At 38.4% G+C, this 23,703-nt stretch overlaps 1 protein-coding gene across 1 annotated transcript in view; it reads left to right on the top strand.

Annotated features, from left to right (window-relative positions):
- The window catches only part of TRPM3 (transient receptor potential cation channel subfamily M member 3), a 457,883-nt gene that overhangs the window by 235,441 nt on the left and 198,739 nt on the right, over positions 1-23,703 (top strand). The gene's annotated exons all lie outside the window — the stretch shown is intronic.

The raw sequence follows: 23,703 nt of genomic DNA, 5'->3' as shown, positions 1-23,703 counted from the left end.
TTTGGTGTCCTGGTTTCCTTCTATAAGTGTGCCTACTATGAACAAAACACTGTACTGGGCACCACAGATACAAAGTCAAAAGAAACTATTGTATTTGTTATTAAATTCTTTCAGTCATGTCTGACTTTTTCTGACCCCCATTTGGGGTTTTCTTAGCAAAGATACTGGAGTGGTTTGTCATTTCCTTCTCCAGCTCATTTTACAGATGAGGAAACTGAGGCAAACAGACTCAAGTAATTTTCCCAGGGTCACATAGCTAGGAAGTACCTGAGGCCAGATTTGAACTCTTCTGCAATCCCAGCCAAATGTTCTATCCACTTTGACATCTAGCTGCCTTTACCATTATATTCCCTGCCCTCAAAATAACCTATTCCTCAGGAAAAGATCACCCAAAAGGTGTCACAAGACTTCAATCTGGCCCAAACTGTGCCCAAATATACATAAGGTCAAGTCTTTTAAATCTCTTTAACTTCTATAAAATGGGGTTATAATACCTGCCTTAACCTCCCTTGCTGAGTTGTCATGAGAAGCAAATGAGATCATGAACAAAATAACCCCTTTAGGGGAAACCACAAACTGCTCCCCAGTGCAAAATATTTTTGTTAAGGATTCTTTGGTTTCTATGCAAGCTTTCTCTTAGTGCTCCCTGATTTGTTTTCTCCCCTGATGTGCTGGCACTGCCTGTGTTGAGTCTCATTCTCTGTCATATGGCTCTAATTCATACTTATTAGTATGTAGGTATAATCAGAGTAAACTGCCCATCCCTATGACATGGGCTTTTAATGACATCCAAAACTCACTTGCCACTTTCCTGAAAAGCCCAGAGAAAAGGAGATAATACCACTGGGTGTACAAGCAGGAAAACAGAAAATGTGCTTTTAAAAATGCCTTTGTTGTACCTGTGTGGTAGATTCTTTCCTAGGAGCGTGAGCTTGCTGCTAGTTTGCTCTATGCAGCCTTGGGGGATGCTTATCTACTCTGTTAAAGCTTACTTCGTCTTTACTGCTGTGAAAAGCAAAAGGTCAGGACTTCGAAGAATGAACCAGTGTGGTAGGAATCCTCAAAAAATACAGCCACCCCAACTTGTATCATGTTTACTTTATACATAATGGATAACATATATATATATCTGTATATACATATAATAGGTATCTCATCATGATAATAATAGCTAGTATTTATATAGCACTTACTATGAGCCAAGCACTGTGTTCATCATTTTTATCTCATTTGATCCTCACAACAACCGTCGGAGGTAGGTGCTATTATTATCCCCATTTTACAGATGAGGAAACTGAGGGAAGCAGAGGTTAAGTGACTTGTCTTTGGTCACACATCTAGTAAGTGGCTGAAGCTGGATTTGAACTAAAGTCTTCCTGATTCCAAGTCGGATATTCTATCTACTGTGCCACCAGGAAATCAGATCATAAGCATCTAGGCCTGCCCATTCTGTGTGACTCATCCTGTCTTCCCATCGGTTCTCCACAGGGCATCTACCTACCATGCTAAGGTATTCTTTTACCATTACATGGCTACCAGTAGAGCACATGGGCTACTCTTCTCACAAGCCTATATTTCTTTGATTATGCCCTTTACACCGCTTCTCTATAAATTCATTGATCACTATGTTATGGCCTACTTATAGGAGTGTAGTTTGCATTTATTTTTCTACGTACGCTTTGCTTCTGCCCAGTAGGATGTCCTCTCGTTCAGAGCAAGAAATGTTTTGTTTCTATTGTATTCCCAGTGCCCGTCAAAGTGCCTGGTATTGATTTACTTTTGTAGGGGTTTTTTTGGACTGAATCTATGGTTTCATCAATGTAATAATTTCCAGTACAAACAAATTTCTGCTAATGATGTAAATCAGTAAATGGTTGGCAACTTACCATTTAGAGAGTTTCTTGGGATTCCAAAAAATTCAACAGTTTACTCAAAATCGTACAGGCAAGGTATGTCAGGAATGGAACTTAAATTCAGGTCTGTTAAACTTAGAAATGAACTCTCTATCCATCAGTCAGTCAATGAACATTTATTAAGTGCCTACTGTATGCCCGGAATTGTGCTAAATGCTGGAGATATAGAAAGAGGCAAAATACAGTCCTTGCCTTCAAAGACCTCAGTCTAATACTATACCTTGTCTGGCCTGTGGTAATCCATCCATACATCCATAGTTTCATACACATACATACAAACATTTATAGAGCACTTTAAGGTGTGCAAAGCACCACAGCTGACCCTGGAATCAGGAAGACTCAGCTTTCTGAGTTCAAATCTGGCCTCAGACACTTACACAACTGTGTGACCCTAGGCAAGTCACTTAACCCTGTTAAGCCTCAGTTTTGTCATCTGTAAAATACTCTGGAGAGGGAAATGGCGAACCACTCCAGTATCTTTGCCAAAAAAGCCCCCAAAAAACCAACAACAAACCAAATGACATCACAAAGCATTAAACAGGACTGAAACAACTGAACTTCATACATATTTGATCCTCTTAACAAGGTGAGGTAGGTGCCACCTCCTTTATCTCCTTTTTAAAGATAAGGAGATTGAGATGGAGCATTTAAGTGACCTGCCCAGGGTCGTACAGTTTAAATTGTCTCAGGTTGGATTTGAACCCATATATCCTTGGTTCCAAGTCTAGGAAGTTCCAAGCCCTACTCTTCCACTAATCTACTTATTGAATGACAAAAGTCAGCCTCCTTTTCTTAGACAGGTAAAATGTCCACCCATTGTAACAAAAAGTTACAAATCAACAAGAGCACATTTCTTCATTGCCTCAAAAAAAAAAATTAAAAAAAAAGACTGGCAATCAGGATGAAGTGACTTGCCCAGGGTCACACAGCTAGTAAGTGTATGAGGCTACATTTGAACTCACACCCTCCTGACTCCAGGGCTAGTACCCTGTCTACAGCACAGTCTTCAGATGACCTAATATTTGTAATGCAGAAAAAGCTCTGAGTCTTCTTTCTACCTCCTATGTAATTTTCCTACTCTTTGCTCATTTGCAGAGTGCTCTGAAAGCCTTCACACACGAGTACTTTTTTCATTATTATTTTAAACCCTCATGCAATTTCCAGCGTGTGATCCCAATGTGATGAGTGACTTTGGCACCATGTACTTCGTTGTCAGTTTTCAGAAGCTTTGTGGCCCGGTGATGAAAAAAAGATAGAAATGGGATGGAGCTCCCACCATCAGAATTCATGTCAGAAAGATTAATATGAAAAAATTAATCTCTGAATCCCTCCCAAATGACTTTAGAATGTATTTTGCTGCCTGTGCAACATTACAGTGCTTTTCACCCCCTTCTATTAGCTTAGCAACTGTAGCTGTTTCTCATTCATACAGGATGATTCCACCGTCAAGAAGCAGATATAACACACAAAGAATTATTATCCAGTCCATCAATTCAGGGTACACGCGACAGAGGCCGAATAAAAAGTTTTCCCCAATAGCCCCATAGAAGCTGAGCCGCTCCCAGGAACGAAACAGATAAACAACATGTAGAAGTGAAGTAGTAAGAGTTTCGAGAGAATTCGAGGAAAAGAGCATTTACTTTTAGGTAGGAACGGAAGACATGTCTGTCATATGAAGGCATTTGAAATTTTTGGGTGCAGAAGGCACAGTAGTCAGGAGGACTTCTCTCCTGAGTTCAAATGTGGTCTCAGACACATTAGCTGAATGACCCTGGGCAAGTCACTTAGCCCTGTTTGCCTCAGTTTCCTCATCTGTAAAGTGAAATGGAGAAGAAAATGGCAAACCACTCCAGCATCTTTACCAAACGGGGTGACGAGGAATTGAACATGACTAAAAACAATTAAATAACAATAACATGGCAGGCCACATAGTGGACTGGATCTAGGGTTAGGAAGACCTGTGTTCAAAACTTGTCTCAGAAACTGAATTGATGTGGAACCCCAGGCAAGTCATTTAACCTCTCCCAGTCTCAGTTTCCTCAGCTGTAAAATGTAAATGAGGATAACAGCACCCACTTCACAGGATTGTTGTAAGGACCAAATGAGATAATGTATAGGAAGCATTTTGTAAACCCTTAACAGGCTATATAAAGGTTAGCTATTATCATTCTTACCACAACGATGAAGTCATAATATGTGATTATTATCATATCTCTATGGAAATATTTTCTATAAGGGGCATTCAGGTGTTGTGGATATAAAGACAATTTTTTGACTCAGTAATAAATCAATCAATAAAATTCTCTCGTCATTTCTGCCATATTAAAAAGAGGGAATTGGCAGTAAATGTCCTAGCAGTTAAGGAGTGTGAAAAGATTTGTAAATGAATAAATAAATATAAAATATGTTTAAATGAATTAATAAAATAAAAATAGAATAGTCAACTACTTTGGCCCCTTTAGATTAACTCTAGCAGCATAAAGAATATATATGCATATATAATCTATGTCTGTGACTGAAAGAAACTGGCAGTCAAGAAGCAATCATTTCAAAATGGCCTGAAACTGTAAAATATTATACTGTTATTATTATACTATATTATACTAAAATTATACTATTATTATGCTAAAGGCTATACTAAATGACATTATGCTAAATAGGTTATTATTACTGTTATACTAATATTATACTGGAAGGTTATGCTAGCCCCAGAAGCAGTTTAACTCCATGATAGTATTCAGGGAGAGTTAGGAAAGAATGGGGTTTGGGGGTTTTTTTTAATCTTTTGTTTTTACATCGCCTAAATTTTCCCATTATCTCACCCTTTACCCTCCCAGAAAGCCATCCCTTTTAACAATGAATAAGGAGAAGGGAGAAGAGAGAGACATCAGTCCAGCAGAACTAAGCAACCAGTGATCAAGTCAGAGATTACAAACAGGGTTCGATGCTCATGGTTCCTAGTTCAGCATAAAAGAGAGGGACTTGCATTCTTATATCTCTTCTTCAGAACCAAGTTTGATCATCATAATTTCAAAATATTCAGTTTCAATTGTTTTCTTTTTGTCATACTTTCCATTTTGTCATGGTCATTGTATATATTGTTTTCTGCTTTCTTCACTTTTCACGTATCTATATTACCCTTCTTATACTTTCCTGCATTCGTCATTTCTTATAGAGCACCATTGTTCCATCACATGCATGTACCTCAAATTGCTAAGTTTTTCTCTAATCAATGGGCTTCTAATTTGTTTTCTACTCTTTACTGTTACAAAAAGTGCTGCTATATATATTTTGATATGTATGAGACCTCTCTTGACCTCCTAGGAGCATGTATATACCTAGCAGTGGATCTCTGAGTAAAAAATATGAATATTTTAGTCTCTTGGAAGCAATGATTAATCAGGCATCTGAGGATGTGCAGAGTTAAATTAAGCTGTGATCAGTGTCAATGAATGGTTAGTGAAAAACACTAAATTTCATCTTAGGTTTTTTTTAAAGCTTTCTTCATATATATTACGTTTAAACGTAGTATTTGGTTATGTGATTTAAATTCAGCTTTTTAGCAAAGAATTATTTGTGAACTTTAATGAGGGAAATATCATGATTTGATTTTATATACAGAATCTTAGAATCATAAAATAACTTACATTATAGCAAATGCCACACCTATTATAATTGTACGATAAAATGGCATCTATAAAGCTAGCTTTAATGCTTAATATTAGGGTTGGCTCTAAATGTATGCAGAGCAAATTTTACCTATGTGGTTTTATTTGAGAGATGCCAAAGTTCCACCTGCCTAAAATTTCATTATTATGTATTTATTCTACAAATCATAATAGCTGACATTTTCCTAGCATTTTAAGATTTACAAAATGCTTTACACGTATTATCTCATTTGACCCTCACAACAACTCTATACTGTGAGGTTACAATGGAAAAACTGAGTCTCAGAAATTTCAAAAGACTTGATATTACTCTCCAAAAGTAGGACTCAAACCCAGATTATTTTGAATGCCTGCCCAGTGCTACTCCTTTACATAATTATGTCTCCCTAACAAATATTTCTTGAGTGTGATAAAGTAGAATGAAAGCATCTTGAGGGAAAGGACTAAATTATTTCTTTCATCATAGCCCAAGTTTCTAACACTTGAGAGTCTTTCACATAAAAAGTGCTTAATAAATAGTTGTAGATTTAATTTTAAATTGTTGAGTGCCTGGTTTATGCAAGCCACTATCTTAAGAACTGTGCGAGACATAAAGATTAGTAAGAGATAGTCCATGAAGTCTAGAAACTTATATTTTAATAGATGAGATGACATATAGAGCCAATAAAAGGAAGTATGAAGGTCCATAAAAATGCATGATCAAAAAAAAAAATAATAGACTTCAGAAAGAAGAGAGGTAAGTTCCATCTGGGAATATCAGAGACACTAAAATACAAATTCCTGAGAGTGGTTAACTCATTTACTCAGTGCAGTTTAAGGTTGTCACGTTAGCAAGTATTTATCTGCTATGGCATTATAAAGAATAAAGAATGGGACATGTGGTCTATGGATAAAGAATCTAGGATGAGCATCTCCCTGAAATCTCATCCCCCATATCAGGACTGGGGGAGGAGGGATATAAGTCATGGACAAAAGAATGCAGTTCCAAGTGAGTCATTGGGGATCTTGAGAGGACAGTAATGTGAATAGCAAAAGAAAAGTTGTCTATCTAGCCAGTTCAACCTCATATTGTGCTTAGCACACATGGGGCATTCAATGAATGCTAACTACTTCTTGGTTTTAAAGCAGAGAGTTTAATCAATTCTACTTCACCAAACTGCTGACTTAATAATTATTATCCTTCCAAGTCATGGATCGATTTACTACTTTGTTGTCAGAATAGTCAGTTTCTCTAAGAACAAAAGTTTATAAAGTATTTGAATTCCAAGGAAATATAAAGAAGTACATTATAGCTCAGCTTTCCTAGCATGTTACGAACCCTGGGGTTCCATCTACTTCATTCCTATATACAGATTACCTAAATTCTATTGTCTTTCTGCACTGAGTAAAGTTATTAGGATTTTATGCCTCCTATAAAATTATCAGACCAACTGATCATTCAAACTCAGAGACTGACACCTTCAGTCTTAACATAGAATATGCAATGAAAATTCAGATGAGATTTCTTATGCACAGTTTCTTGCCACACCAGCTAATCAGAACCTCATAACTTTATAGAGAATTCTACACGTGGGCAGAGGAAAGGCATTTTTAAATCTTAATATATCTAGCTCTCAGATTCCCAGGGTGTCCAATAAAAGTAATATTTTCAGATCATATAGAAACTTATGCTAGCAATGAACTTTGACTATACTTTAAAAAATTCAAAGTATTCATTTTAAAATGTTATGGGGTTTGATAGGCAACAGTGAACACTGGTGGTTTCCTTCTCCCTTTGAGGAAGGAAAATAATGCTTGAAGATTGCTGTTTCATTTTGTTCTTTTGTGGGGGAAGCTAATTTGCTAAATAAGATGATAAGTCATGGAGAATTCTGAAGCTGCTGCTCCAAAGCAGTAAGCGTATCCCCAGCTAGGGTCCACTAAGTCCTAGAATGATCCTTTGTTATATCATAAGCTTCTTACAGGCAAAGTCTGTTGTTCCTCATATGTATGTAGTACCATATCTGGGGGTACCTCTCAATTCACCACTTGGGTCCCCTACACAAAGCACTTTATAGATCTGTAGCCACTCAAAACCATAGTTCATATGTGTTGAGTTTTTCAAGTCAGTAGATGGAAACAAAGAAATTTAATGAAATTGCATAATAAAAAGTAGTAATAAAACACTTCCCCTGTAAACCAAGGGCGTATCCTCCATGAAAACACAGGAAGATGGAAAAATGTATATGTCTAAGGAACACGTGTGTAGAATTGCACACAAAGAATATCTAGTCAGGGGACATTTACATAGGGAAGACATTGCCAGGACACACACACAGAGGGGAACAAATAGGGCCAGGTCATAAGGATGGAGGGATATAAAGAGAGTAGATGTAGCTAAGGTCCATGTGTGGAGGAGCAAGTCATATCTCCAGTGCTCCAAGGCTGCCAATGTCTTCTGTCAATGTCACTGTGCCCCTCCTACTCCTGCTAAACCTTGTTCCTACAGGTCCTGTGTAGTGTATAGTCTTACCATTGTACAGCTGCTCATCTCACATGGGCACTGTTTACTATTGCTCTGCTGATCCTGTGGTCACTACTGGTCACTGCAAGGTATGATTCTATAGTGCATAAGGTTGTGACCTCCTCTCCAGAATATTCTTCACATTATTCAGAAAGCTCATTGGAACACAGAGTCACCACAACTAATTTGTGTCCTCTAGCTTCAATCTATTTTCATCTTGATTATCTGGTCATGAGGTGCAACTTCTCTGTCTGTCAGTGGCCTCACTCTGATCTGGGATTAGAAATTCCACATCACTGCCTATTTAACTCCTTATGGGAACCTTCTGTTTACAAACCCATTTCAGATCAGTTTATTCTTTTGGATCTGATAGGTCAATAAATATTAGTAAGCACAAAAGCTAGAGGATAAGATTGTCTCCTCCTAGGCTACATTCCTGCAACAAAAAGAACTTTTCTAGGTTTTGAGCCAGCCATACATGGATATCTCGAGCATCTAATGGAATACTTTAGCACAGACGAGGTGCTTGCTCAATATTGATTTTGAGAATGAGATTTCAGGGAGATATCCACCCTAGATTCTTACACTGTGGTAAACCTAATTAGGAGTTCTTGAGTGTCAAACAGAGCCTAGATTAATTTTTAGCCTCTGGGAGATTTGTAAGCCTCTCAAACCTTTCCCAGCTGTGAAGAATACTCTATTCAGAAAGCTACTAGAGACCTTACTGGAATTGCAAAATAAAAAGGACTGCTAATGGGCCACAATTTCCCATAAATTTCTAGAGGCACTCCTCCCAGCCCATGCCCCACCATACGTCCTGACTTGGTATCACACTAACAATATCCTTTCATCTCAGATCTTGTCCCTTTCCTGTGGGACCGACACCAGGAAAGATTGTTGCATGCCAAAATGAATGTTTTGCTTTCTCCAAGTTAGTATAAAAATAAAAACTTGGATGACTATGTTTTCCAAAAGCATTTCAGGATATAATAGAGGATCTGAGATTTAAATCTGAAATATTAGGGGTCATTTACTATAACTCAGCGGCCTCATTTTTGTCTAAGTGAAGAAACCAAAGTTCAAAGAGTTTAAGTGACTTGCCCAGGATCACCCAGGTAGTACATGACAAAGCAAAAATTTAAACTGCTGTTTTGTTTTGTTTTGTTTTGTTTTACTTCAACATTTTTTGAGTGTAGCACAATATTTTCCAGTCTTTCCTTCTAAATTATCAAGTATTGCATGCAGTCATCAATTTATGGAAGGGATGTTTGGGATACAAAATGCAGTTTACCATAGCAGTGATGGTGACCAGGTTCTCAAGTCAACTCTCAAAAGCCTATTTTATCCATAGTAGGACAGCTACAATACCAATAGTACTGATCTGAGTTCTTAGTTCTGTGAGTCAGGGTTCACACTCAGTCCTACCTCCAATCACCAATAAAAATTCTCATTCCTCTGGGTAGCTCCAGAGTTCCCAAGCGCGTGAAAATTATATGAAATAACTTCATGAAAGTTAAATGAGAAGTTCATCAAGAGAGTATGGGAATATTTGGAAAATATATTATCCAGTTGCAATTAATTGATTCATTTTATTCTTTCTGTGTATGGGAAATTCTAGAATCTATTTCTGTTCATATTGGATAGGGGATATGGGAAGGTTTACTGAAAGTCTAAGTATAGGATGAAAAAAAAATGGAAAACCCTTACTCAGTTTAGCATTTGCTTTTCTGTTGGGATAAAAGCAATTTGATTGAAGTAATTCAAATTAACGTGTAAAACATTGAGAGACAAAACATTCCCATAGATATTTGGATTTTAAAAGAAAAAAACATATTAACCCTGTGAATCTCTAATTGATGAGATTCCTCCAAGGAAAGAGAGAGAAATGAAAATATTCAATCAGTTTAGGGGGAAAGATATTTCATCTAGGGAACCAACATGAAGTACCATTGTCTGCCCCAGAGTAAAGGCCCCTATCCCCATTCACTCTGAATTCCACAGTTTCTTCTCTTTCTTCGCTTTTGTTAACAAGACAGAGATTTGTTTGTGAATTAGTTGCCCACATGTTTACATTCAACAACAACAGCAACAAAAATCCTTTATCTTTTGAAATGTCTTCATTTATCTATATTTCTTCTTTTATTAGTATTAATGGTCTATCTTGTTAGACATGCCAGCCTCTTGAATGAAAACATTCATCAAAGGTTTTGTCTTTATGTAAGGACCATTACCCTCCTGTTGGTTCCCCCCTCTCCATTTATCATCTACCTTCACTAAATCTAAACTTTGATTTGGAAAAATTACTCATGATTATGGAAGATAAATACACATTAAAAATGGCTTATTACTGATAGCCTCTGCTTCCAGTCATTTTTCTTAGGTGTCTATCTTTCCTGATATCCACTATCCACTTCTTTGTCCTTTTTGGGAGGGTTGGGGAAGTTGTGGGGGTGTTTTAGAAATCCCTTTTGGGAATGTTTCTCCCCACTTTAACCCACAAAACCTTTTTTTCCCCTTTTGTCTCTGGACTCATCATGTCTGCCCCATGGTATATTAATTTATCATATTAAATGTTTCCCTAGGTTTCTGGTATTTTGTTTGATATGCTAGGTATTCCTTTTTTTTGGTCTTTTTTTAAAATAAACTCCTAAGATTTATATTTGAAGGATGACTTAGAGGTCACTTAGTCTAAAGCCTTTATTTTATAAATGAGCAACTGAGCTTCAGATAAGTTAATTCAATTTACTTCAATTCCACAAGCATTTATTAAGTGACTAATATGTTCCAGGCACTAAGGATACAGTAACAAAGACCAAAACAGTCCCTGATATCTAGAGGCTTACATTTTATTGAAAGCAAATAACAAGCCTACAGAAAAGACTTGCCCCAGGTGACATAGGTTGTTGTGTTCATCCTTCGTTGTCCAAGAAGACCACGCCGTCAGAGAAATGATGACATGACTTGCACTTGACTTTGTTTTGAATGAGGGAGGGCTGTGCAGGTCACCAGCCTCACTTCTCTTCCAGAGTCATCTGAATCCTGTGACCAAATATTCATCATGATGACTGGAGATGATCCAGGATGCAACGGGAGACCTTGGCTTCTTTAGACCAAGGTCTATTCAGGGACTCACTTAGGGTGAGATAACACCTATTCAGTGAATAGGCCACTTTAAGAAGAAGCCAGGGAATGGCCCCTTTCATGGCATAAGTAGCACAATCACCATTCAAAATCAGACCTCTTACTCCAAATTTAGTGATCTTTCCACTCTGCCATCCTACCTTCCTCATAAGCTGCAATTTCCTCAGAATGCTGTCTTTACTTCAATACTTGCTCCTCTCTCTGTCTCTGATCACCATGTTGATACCAGCCAGTTAGCAACCCTTACCCTACTGGTCAGCTACTTCATAGTAGTTTTTATTCCTCTTTCATTCAGACCTGCCCCATCCATAATCCTCACACCAGTCATTACTCCAGATCCTTCACTGACCAACACAAATTTACCATTCTTGTTGCCTGGGCTATGGCAATCTGCTAGCAGCATGTGTTGGCTTGGTTTTGTAACTGAAACAAATGGCCTTGCATTATGGTTTTAGGGTGTTCAATTACCTTAGCATAAACAAGAATCACACTCTGAACTGCAACCAAAATGGTGACATAAAACCCTTTACAAAGGAAATAAACATCCATCCCCTTTATCAAGAAATCTGTCATCTAACAACCTCAGCTGTTGCAAACACAGCCTGAACTCAAAGCTGAAGCTTATGAGTTCCCAACAAAACTCCACTAAATGCTTATGCTTTCCCACTGCCCCCACAAGACTTTCTCTTATTGGATTTTATTTATCATGCCCTTTATATTAGCATTTATCTTTTTTTTTTAATCCAAAGCTAGCCAAAAGCAGCAAAGGAGAAGCAGGATAAGATGGTAGTGCTTGTTAAAGGTAAATATCTTTTGATAGCCAGACATATGGTTGTCGTGGGAGGACCCAAAACTCAAAAGCGAAGACAGAGAATAAACCATCTTAGAGCTCAGGGCAATAATGGATGCTCATAGTGATGCCTTGAATCATCAAGAAAATCTTACTATGTCTTCATAATCCACAGTTTTAGAAAAAGGAGAATTTTCTTTATTTCAGTAAAATGCCTTCTTTTTAAAACTTTTTTTAAATGTTCATTTTTATGGTAATAAGCTTTAGTTATCTGAAAATTCAGTTGGGGTGGGAGGAGAGACAACTCTAATTTGAACAATGCTCAACAAATTTTCCCTGGTGCTTTCTTCTTCTTCATGAATTCTTCTTTATATTCAATAAGGAGAGCACAAATAAGTGAAATGAACACAATCTAAATAACCTGATTTTAAGCACTTTTTATAGTTAGTGTCCCCACACAAGTAATAAGTGACAAAGACGAGATTAGAACCCAAGTGAAGTGACTAATTAGCAAATAATAGAGACTCAAAGTCAAATTGCCAAATACATCACACATCTAAGCAAGAAAGAGAGGGTTAAGGAGTTTAAATCAAAGATGTGCCTAATCATTTATCACTGATTGAGATATGTCTATATGTTGTCTTCTATTTCTCTCTTCCTTGCCGTTTCCTTCTTTTCTTTCCTTCATCCTTCTATTTCTCCCAGGATGCACCTGTGAGGAGTGATAGAAGCTATTATTTTTTTCGAAGCTAAATATTTCTACAGAGCTAGAAGGAGGAAGAGAAGGAAAAAGAGAAAGGAAGGAATGAAAAAACACTCAGCTGAGAGAGTGATCTATGACCCTCCATTTTGACACTGACATCCCCTTTGCCTCTCTACAGCAAGCCTCAGCACAGCCTTGCAAAGCCCCTGCTCAGAGTGGGTCCATGCCATTCCTGACACAGCTGAGTGTACCAAGAAAGAGAGCACCACTGAGGACATGACAAGCCTGCTTGTTATCCAAGGATTTCAAAGCTCGAAAGGACAATTCACGAGATACATAGATATACAAATACATGGATACATAGATTGTGTGATGTATAAAAAGTTTGAGAGACAATTTCAGGATAATTAGTCATTTCATTAATTATGCTAGCAGATAATACAAGGGGTCAGTGGCACTCTTGGATGCCAAAGACCCCTCGTGGAACCCACTCAATGCTTATATACCCTTAGAAGAGTAGGTGTTGCAAGGATGGCAATGAACTCTGTATAGGTTAACAGTTAATAAGAAGAATGAATATTATAATGAAAGGTGGGCTTAACTCTAGGAAGGGGCTGGGAGACATGACTGATTAATCCCTCTTGCACAAAGAGACATGTCTCTTACCCAGTCTAGGATAAGAGGACAATCTAGGCAAAAGAGGATCCATCTCTCCTAAGGCCTGGCTAGCTAAAATGCAATGGGTCAGATTTACTGGAATAGAATCCCTTTGGAAGGTTTTGCTAGTTAGGTGGGACAATAACTCCACCAAATAAGATAATCTAGGTGGGGTAAATTTTTGTTTAAGGTCAGAGATCTCCCCAATAATTTGTTATTCAATAATAATTTCTCAGATAGATAGAAACAAACAAGAGAGTCAAGTAGACTGGTAAATAGATTAGATGGATAGATACACAGATACAGTGATAGATACATAGATGAAAAATAAAAGGAAAAATGTTACTCAGCTTGGACAGAGGAAATAGCTTGTGTGATGGCTAGCACTTGTCACCAGCCTATTTGTGTCACTCACTTCTGAGATTGACTGCTGTGCACAGCTGAGCTAAGTCCAAATGTTTCCAAATAATCTGATTTCTTTCCAGGTCTCAACTGTTTACCAACAGTGAGTCATAATGACTCTTCCCCTCCTCTAGCATGGGTTCTCAGCAGCTATATCATCCCATTCCAGCTGTTTCTTCCCCTCCCTCGGATAGATTTTTTTCTCTGCCAATGCAGGGATGGTTTGGTAGCCTTTTTGATCTGCACAAAGTAAGCTAAGCACTGGGAGAGGCTCATTTTCTGACACCCTCTTGCAATGTGCAGACAATCTCACAGACGATCAGTGGGCACAGGCACAAAGAAAACCAGGGAAAAGGCAGAAAGTGGCAGAGCAGATGCCAGGCCTAGCTTATGCAATAAACAAATAAACATGGGCATATGCAGTGAAAAGCTCAGGGAAAACTGAGAAAAGCAGAAAGCAGAAGTCTTCTCCTGGCATACACAACCTGATAGTGAGCTTGGTGAGTAAGACCCCTTAGGCCATCCCCAGGAAAAAATACAAAGATCTGAGTTTACTCATCAGCCCCTTTGTGCATGCCTAGTAGGAAGATATTCCTACCCTTTCCAGGCTGTTAGTGTCCCATTGTAGGGGCAGCTAGGTGGTACAGTAGATAGAGCACCAGAGAAGGAGTCAGGAGGACCTGAGTTCAAATCTCACCTCAGACACTTGACACTCATTAGCTGTGTGACCTTGGGCAAGTCACTTAAGTCCAACTGCCTCATCCTGGGTCATCTCCAGTCATCCTGATGAATATCTGGTCACTGGATTCTGATGGCTCTGGAGGAGAAGTGAGGCTGGTGACCTGCACAGCCCTCCCTCACTCAAAACAAAGTCAAGTGCAAATCATGTCATCATTTCTCTGATGGCATGGTCTTCTTTGTCAATGAAGGACAAACACACACACACACACTGTTGTCCCATTGTAAATACAAAAGCTCACAGTTAGCCAAAGCTGATTATTACCTATGAAAATGGATTTCATCCTTAATGATGTAAGAAATTCACTCATCCTTGACCTGACTGAGCATAGGACTCAGACCCTTACCACAGTGGTGATTAGAAGTAGGGTACCATCATATGTATGTTCTCTAGAATAAGCCTTCAACAAAAAGGTTAGAAATCCTCCAGGGATGGCAGACTGAGCAAAAGTGAATGGATAGGAACAGATAAGACAAAACCACCAAAGTACTGGCACCAGAAGGCAGCAGATTTAATGTCAAACAATGTGATCTTAACGAATGGGCTATTATAGATACACAACTGATATGATGATGTAACTGATGTAAGTCTGCTTTAAAAAAATTTTATTGGAAAAGCATTGGTCTGAGAGTCAGGAGATAGCTCTCTGTCACTGATCTGAGGTGTGACCTTGAACAAAACACATACTCTCTATGATCCTTAGTTTCCTCATCTATAAAATGACAGTCATAAGATCCTTTCTGAAAGGATTGTTTTTGAAACCAATTGGGTTTGAAACTGAGCCTTCCCTCATTCTCTGAACTCTATCACTATTCCTCAGCTGCCTCTTCCTTCCACCCCTGAGGATCCCTTCTCCGCTTGATGAGTTCTCCTAGAAACTCCATTCTGAGCAAGGGCCCAGACCAGCCACATCCCATTCTCTGCACTTTGCCGCCAAGCCCCACTTTCTGCTTTTCAGATTCCTTTTTATGGTCTTGTCCCATGAGAATGCAAGTTTCATGTGGGCAAAGACTTTCTTCTTGCTTGTATTTGTATCTCCCACTCTTAGCATAGTGACTGACTTGGAGTAAATGTTTAAAAATTTCTTCCTGGTTAATTGGTTAATACACTAAAACCAGCAGAAGGTATATTCCCTTTGAGAATGCTTTATTATTGTCTTTATAACCTCAGTAACTAAAACAGTGTCTAGAACATAGTAAGTGCTTAATACATGCTAGTTAATTAACTTATTCATTTAAAAAGCATTTATTAAGTCTCTAGTCGATGTCAGGCACTGTTGAGTATGGGATAAACTGTCCCTGCCCTCCCCAGCCTATATTCCCAATCTCTTTTCAAGTCAAACACAATGACTTTTGTCACTCATTGCTTATGGTAGAATCCTTGGAAGTAAAATTTTAAACAGGTTTGGAATCATAGAAAAATTTATAGACTCACAAATCATCCTACCATTCAGTCAATAAACATTTATTAAACACCTACTATGCACCAGGCATTACTGCTACATGTTACAACTCCAAAAGCCTTTTGATCCTGCTTTTGGAAGGCAAAGGTCCATGACATTCTAGAGAAAAGCTAGTTTATATATTCCAGAATCCCCTAGGAAGCTGAGTGACATTGACTTGATGGCATCCCAGCAAGGCCTGTGACATAGCTATTACTAGTGACTTCATTTCAAATGCTGCCTTCTGCAATTTGAATACAGTTTCTTAGAAGCCCTTGGAAACTCTATCCAACCTGCAACTATGACCGTGACAAGACCACCAGACTGGCTACCACAAATCTGATTCAGATTCACCATGTTCCCTATATACACTAGATATCTTTCTTCCTTGGTCAATCTATGATCAGCCATAGCTTCAGTTTCTACTTAGTCATGGTGTGAGGCATATTACCTTTGCTCTATATATTGTACATATCTTTGTATATACTTGTATATTGTATGAATCCTTGCAAGTTGGTAGATGCCAGGCAGGGAGTGTGTTGCAAGTGGCATTTGCTGTTCTTTTAAGTTATACAAAGATTTTTTTCTCTTAAAATGTTTGAAATAAAGACAGTCAACAAAGAAAAGGGCAGCTAGGTAGCCCCAAAGATAGAGCACTGGCCCTGGAGTCAGGAGGACCTGAATTCAAATTTGGTCTTTGACACTTGACACTTACCAGCTGTGTGACCTTGGGCAAGTCTTTCAACCTCAATTGTCTCACCAAAAACATTTTTTAAATGACAACCCAAGCTCAGGCCCACCCAGCCACTTCTTGGCTGTCTCCACGCCATGTCACAGAACATTCTCCATCCTCTACACCTTTCCAATTCTAGTGCTGAGATTAGTAATTAAATTAACACTACCAATCCTGGAAAGGATATGTCAATCATTTTCCCAATGATGCCAATTACCACTGTCTTTGATTTCCTTCACTAAAACCTCCCTTCCCCTCATATGCATTGAATTCCCTTATTAGAGTATAAGCCCTTCAGTGTCAGTGGTTGTCTTGCTTGCTTGTATAGGTGACACTGTGGAGAAATACTAGATTTGGAGTCAGACTTGAATTCAAATCCTGCCTCAGATGCTTACTAGCTGTGTGACCTTAGGAAAGTCACCTAACTTCTCTCAGGTTCAGTTTTTTTCATCTGTAAATTAGAAATAATAACACCTACCTCAGGATTGTCATGAGGAACAGATCAAATTACATGACATAGGGAAAACACTTTGCAAGTATTAAAACACTGTCTACTATCATACCCAATGCTTAGCACAGCTCCTGGCAAATAACAAACACTTAATACAATTTTTTTTCATTTATTCAACACACTTTAAATTGGTAAAGGGCAGGGACTAACTCAAATGCTCTATAGGGATCATTTTAGCCAGAATATGTTCTTGATAGTGACATGCAATCATTGAGATTCTTAAACACTTAAATGCTCTGTCTAGCTCTTCTTTCACACCATTTGTGTTACTGTATCAACCAAGTGAATGCTTTATTCCAAGGATACTAATGTATCAACAACAGCCCCTTGTTGCTGAAAAAGCACTATAGCTACTCTGCTTGGTAAAGAGAAAATTCAGCATGAGCTCCGAACCAGTTTATGGCTTCACTAGAGCTCTCAAAAAGTCATATTAGTGGTTCAAGATAGCATTAATCCTATGTTGGCTGAAAATGTGGGGAGTCTGCTCTTAGTTATTTGGCTTATGTAGCTTTCTTATAACAAGGGTTCAAAAACCAGTTATTCTGAGTGATTTTTTATGTGGTGCTTATTTCAATTCATTTGAAATACCATACTTTTTCCAGTCAATCTTCTGAATTTACAAATCCAAGACTTGTACTTTTGTTGATGTGAGAATTAATCAATAAATATTGTGCCAAGGAGTGTACTAGGCATTTGGAATATAAGTACTGAAGTAAGATAGCCCCTACCCTTTACAAGTTTATATTTGTGCCAAGCAGCGTGAGAAGCATTCGGAAAGTAAATACTAAAGGAAGATAGCCCCTCCCCTTTACAAGTTCATAATCTAATGTTGTTGTTCAGTTGTTTTGATTCAAATCTGACTCTTCATGACCCCATTTAGGGTTTTCTTGACAAAGGATAGTTTGCCATTTCCTTCTCCAGCTCATTTTACAGATGAGAAAATGAGGCAAACAGGGTAAGGGACTTGCTTAGGGTCACATAACTGATAAATATCTGAGATCAGATTTGAACTCAGGAAGATGTTTCTTCCCAATTTCAGGCCTGGTACTTTGTCCAACCATGCTACCTAGGCATATATATTATATAGAGAGAAGTAATGGCCAAGGAGGGCATGTGAAGATAGTATTCTAGCCTCTACTTGTGCAATTGCAACCAGTCTGTAACTATTAGTTTAAGAAAGCTGCCTGAAACTCAGAGAGGTTTTAAATAATTCACCCATGTTCACGCAGACAGTACCTGTCAGAAGAATGATTTTAATCTGCCTTCTTGACACCAAATCCAGCAATGTATTCCCTGCACCACATTGCCACTCCACAAGGAGGTATCATTAAAGACAAAATCATGAGAGTTGTAACCATTCCAAGAAGTGTAAGGATCACTGAGGTCAACCTTTGTTCCTCTCTGTTTAGAAGAGACTGACATCTTTGTGGTACATAGCCATGTAAAGGAGCTATGAGATAAGAAGCCATCTGTCACTGAAAAACAGGAAGATCCCATCTGTATTTGACATACATGATGGATGAAACCTTTTACTTTCCTTGCTGTTGTCTCATCTGCTTTCACTTGGCTTAGCAGGACCCATTAGTGCTGTTGTGACATAGACTATGACCTCAATCCTCATTGTAATTTTTTTTATTTTCAGAGTATGTAGTATGAGCATCAAAGCTAATTACAATCCACCTGTTGCCCACCTAATAGTAATCTATTGTTTAAGGGTCCTTAGGTCACCACCTTACATAGTATCTATACTTCATATATTGCGGTATAAAGAGCTTATGTTACAAAGAACTGCATGGGGCAAGTGTGGAAATCTTTTAAGAATGAAGAAACCTCTGTTCTTTCACTTTTCATCTACTTTACTATTTACTTCCAGCCTTCTTCCTGATAGTGGGACCATCGTCTTCCTAGATTTTAAGGATACTCTGTCCAGACAAAATCTTTTCCCTGTTTAGATAATGGTTAAAATGCCATTTGCAACAAAGGACATGAATGGAATATTTGTTTTTCAGTCATGTTAGACTCTTCATGACCCCTTTTGGGGTTTTCTTGGCAAAGACATTCCAGTGGTTTGGCATTTCCTTTTCCAGCTCATTCTATATATGGGGAAATTAAGACAAATAGGGTTAAGTGACTTTTTCAGGACCACACAGCTAGTAGTGTCTGAACCTAGATTTGAACTCAAGAAGATGAGTCCTCCTGACTCCAAGCCTGGCATTCTATCCTTTGTGCCAGCTTACTGCACCATTGAAACATAGATTTCTCTTTCAACTCAGGGCCTTTGTTGTAAAGTATAAGTTGCACGTCCATTATTATTTTGTTTCTTACCACTAATTAAAAATAACAATGAGCACATGAAAAAGCATCTAAATGCTTACTGTGTATTAGAAGCTAAACTAAATATTTGAGATATAAATACAAAAGGCAAGATTGTCCCTATTCTCAAGAAGTTTACATTCTACTGGAGAAAGACAACTTATAGTATGGCAAGGAAAGAGACTTGTTTTTGGTCTTGGAAGGCACAGGGTTAGTAAGTAGAGCTATGGGGAAATTGATTGATCCTATTTCAGGAATAGGATAAAGGTAGAATGAAGTAGAGGGGAAAGGGTACATATACCCCAGTATGATTTCAAGATGGCTAGAGAGCAACATGTTAGGTCAATTTATTTGCACTGTAGACATTTGTCCATCCATTTCAACAAGCTGGAATCAGATTAGTAGAATGAGAAATTAAAGAGAAAAAAATGATAGAGTAGAAAATGAATTTGAAGGCAGAGTATCTCAATTCAAATTCCAGTTCTTCGACTTTCCGTGTGACCTTGGGCAAGTCACTCAAAACCTTTGGGCCTCAGTAGCCTCATCTATACAATAAGAATATTTGACTAGATGACTCCTAAGTTTCCTTCCACTTCTACCATCTATCACCCTATGATCTGTGGTGCTACCAATCAACTGGAAAATTCAGCAGTTATTTTGATGATTTCAACCTTTTTCCTAAACCAGAAACCCATAATTTAACACCAATATTCTTCTGGTGATTTTTCTTTATGCCCAAAAGTCATGGAGTGCCACAGTCTTCAAAGAATTTAAACTGGGCATTCACCCAAAGGGCCTGGGAGGCAGAAAAAGCCTACTTTGTCCCACAGATAAGGATTAACTCTAGAGAAATGTACTAAAAGATTTCTGTCAGATAAATATACAGCCAGGAAAAAATAATTGGGCTGGTCATCTAGTGAAAATAAGACATAATCAACAGATAACTTCCATACTGTTTGCACGTACATGACATAAAGAGAAGTAAACTCAAGCTTCCAGAATGTTGGGTAGCCACCTTGTGGCTGTGGCATGGGAAAACATGAATGAAAGTTGCAGAAGATGAGCAGGCTTGGATTGGTCGTAATGTACATCACTGAGAGCAGTTCCTGCTTTGATGAGATCATAGACCCATGAGAGTATTAGAACAAAACATTAAAAAATTTTTTTTCAAAATGTTTTAGTCAGTGGTGTTGGGAAAAAACCATTTAGATTCATTGAACCCAAATCCTGGGGAATGGAAGAGGTTGAAAATTTACATGAAAAAATCCATTCAGTAGAGATAATTCCTAATTTTTATCCCATGACTATAATCTACTTTGTTGATAAAGATTTTGGATTTTCGAGAAAGAGGCCAACTCTTTGGGGAAGTAGAGATTTATACTGGTAGTTATGAAAACAGCAGGCCCCCAGCCCATCCAAACATTGACCAGATTTAAAACATGAAATTAGCTAATTCTGAATGAACCTCAGGGGCTAGTATAATGAATTATCAAGCTGTTGCTTCCTGCTAAGCCTAAGTAGGACCTTCTCCTTCAGGAGCCCAGAGTACTCAAACTATTGGCCAAATTTCAACCCTACCCTGGGATAAGCCACCTGTTCATCATTTTGGTCACTTTTTCCATATTTTAGAAAAATAAATACAAACAGGCACCGCTTAGGGGAAAAGCTTATAGGGAAGCAGATGAGCTGCTACTTGTGAGTGCCCTACAGCTATCAGAATCTCTTCTCTTATAACATCAGTGATAGAAATCAGAATCAATGGAATGTGCATGAATAAGGAAGCCGGATGGCCACATGGATACAGTGCTGGGCCCGGAGTCTGGAAGATTCATTTTCCTGAGCTCAGCTCTGACCTCAGATACTTACTGGCTATGTGGACCTGCTTAACTCTGTTTGCCTCAGTTTCCTCATCTGTAAAATGAGCTGGAGAAGAAAAGCACTAATCACTCCAGGATCTTTACCAAGAAAATTCCAAATGGGGTCACCAAGAGTTGGACACAATTGAAAAATAACTGAACAACAAAAATGCATTTGTATAGATCTATACACTGACTCCGTCCTTACATTACTTTTTTTGCCTAAGAATAGCTTCAAAAAAAAGGGAAGCTTCGGTGTAGTTGTGCAAAAGACTTGGTGCAAATGTGCTTTTAGGAGCAGCAGATGAAGCAGACTGTAAGCTTTCTTCTTTGATTTAGAAACCCATTTATTTTGTCTTGATAGTAAAAACAAAACTTAAGGTCAGACTGAGGGAAAGTGTTTTATGAGAAGACAGGAAAACTCACTAAAATCAATGTGTAGTTACATCAAAAAGCAGAATTTGTTCATTTTTTTTTAGGTAAATCACTTACTGTAAGCATTCTTGGGGTGGCTAATTTCCTGTGGGAAACTTGATTCCAAGGTTCCCCTTCCCCCTTCCAGAAATACTTCTTCCTATTCATCCTTATTTGAAACATACCTTCCAGTACAAAGATGCTTGGTCTTCTGCTACTCGCTATCAAAAGGTTTAACCATTGACGTTAAAAAAAAATCAGGATCTACCATCAAGGCCCCCTTGTCTGATGCCTACTTTCTTCTAGTGTGTCACATTTACCTGAATAGTTTTGTGATTGCAACATGTGCTCTCTGAGACTGTGCCTGAAAACCAATCTAAACCTCCAGGTGATTCAGTGAGCCCCAGTGCAGAAATAGCCAATCAACTTGAAATGGTAGGCTAGACATCTGAAATGGAACTTGTCATGCCCAGTCAAAGCTATTGACTTCTTGTCACTTCTTAAGGGATTGAAGGAACCTGGCAGGTAGGTTCAAAAAGTCCCCAAATCTACAAAATGTTCCTAAGTCTTTCCCATACTTTACCAGATTTAGAGCAGTGAAGCAGCAGATAACAAGGAGGTATCTCCTTTTCTCCCTTCTCTTCACACTCCCATTTGGAAATGAAGATCCAGTGATCTTATCGGTATGACTAGTATTTCAATACTGAATTGTGACTTTTAATTTCCTTTCAACAGAGCTAGGGAGTGAAATATGGATAGGTGACATTCTCTTTAATGTTTACAATCCAAAATACTATCATCAAAGTATGTTTTCTCTTGGTGAGAAAAGAATGACTCCTTTTTAGGTAAGAAAACAATGCCAAATGAAGCTGTCTCCCATGATTCAGAAAGCACTAGCAGTTTACCAACTAACATCCATGTTTGTTAGGTTGTTTTCTGTCATGTTCAACATTTCATGACCCCATTTGGGGTTTTTTTGGCAAAGGTACTAGAGTAATTTGCCATTTAATTTTCCAGATCATTTTATGAAAGGGGATACTGAAGCAAATAGGCTCAAGTGATTCACTCAGGATCACACAGCTAGTAAGTATCTGAGGCAAGATTTGAACTCAGAAAGAGGAGCCTTCCTTGCTCCAGGCCTGGTACTCCATCTACCATGTCATCTAGCTGTCCACACATAAATGCTGGGGAAGGGGTATTTTCTGGTAAGCGAATCTCACATGGATCAAGCCCCCGTACTCCAGTCCAAAACTGGGGGCCTCTAAAGCTAGCTCGAGTGTGGTCTCAGCAATTACTGCGCTAACTGAAACCTCAGAAAACAATAACAAAGGTTCAGGGGGAAAGTATTTAATTGGAAAGAAAAGCAAATGAAAAAATCAGGAATATTCTCAACAACTATTCATAAAATGAATACATTCCTAGTCTCCTCTTCCTAACCATAGTCTGAAGAGAAAGTTTACATGTGCATACGTGCACGTACACAATTACCACCTGCAAACTGGGGAAAACTATAAAGCACTTAGAACCTTGGGTACTCACTCAAGTCCTCGGCTCAGTCAGCTGCTCTGTGAATCTATTATTTATCCTTGGAGGCTTAACAGTTTCCAAATTTTGGCTACGTTACCTTCTCAATACTTGGCTCACAGCCTGCTCATCTAGTCAATTTTGACCCTGTTTCTGGTCTGCCTTATAACTCAAGATCCCTTGCCATTTTTCCTCATGGCTCAGATTCTGCTTCTCCTATCTGTTCACTGGGATGTCATTCCATCATGGCCAACCCAGTATCCCATGGAAATTTTAAGTCACTGTTGCTTTCATTCCGAATTCCTGGGATCTGGGACCCCAGTTGGATGGTTTTGTATTTGCACAACAGACAATGTAAGCTTCTCTTTAACTGACCCATGAAGCAAAAATACTGC

The sequence above is a fragment of the Notamacropus eugenii genome, chromosome 1 (assembly GCF_028372415.1).
Source record: "Notamacropus eugenii isolate mMacEug1 chromosome 1, mMacEug1.pri_v2, whole genome shotgun sequence".
NCBI classification, from domain to species: domain Eukaryota; kingdom Metazoa; phylum Chordata; class Mammalia; order Diprotodontia; family Macropodidae; genus Notamacropus; species Notamacropus eugenii.
Note: the sequence above shows the minus strand (reverse complement) of the source record. Positions and strands in the feature narration are given on the sequence as shown.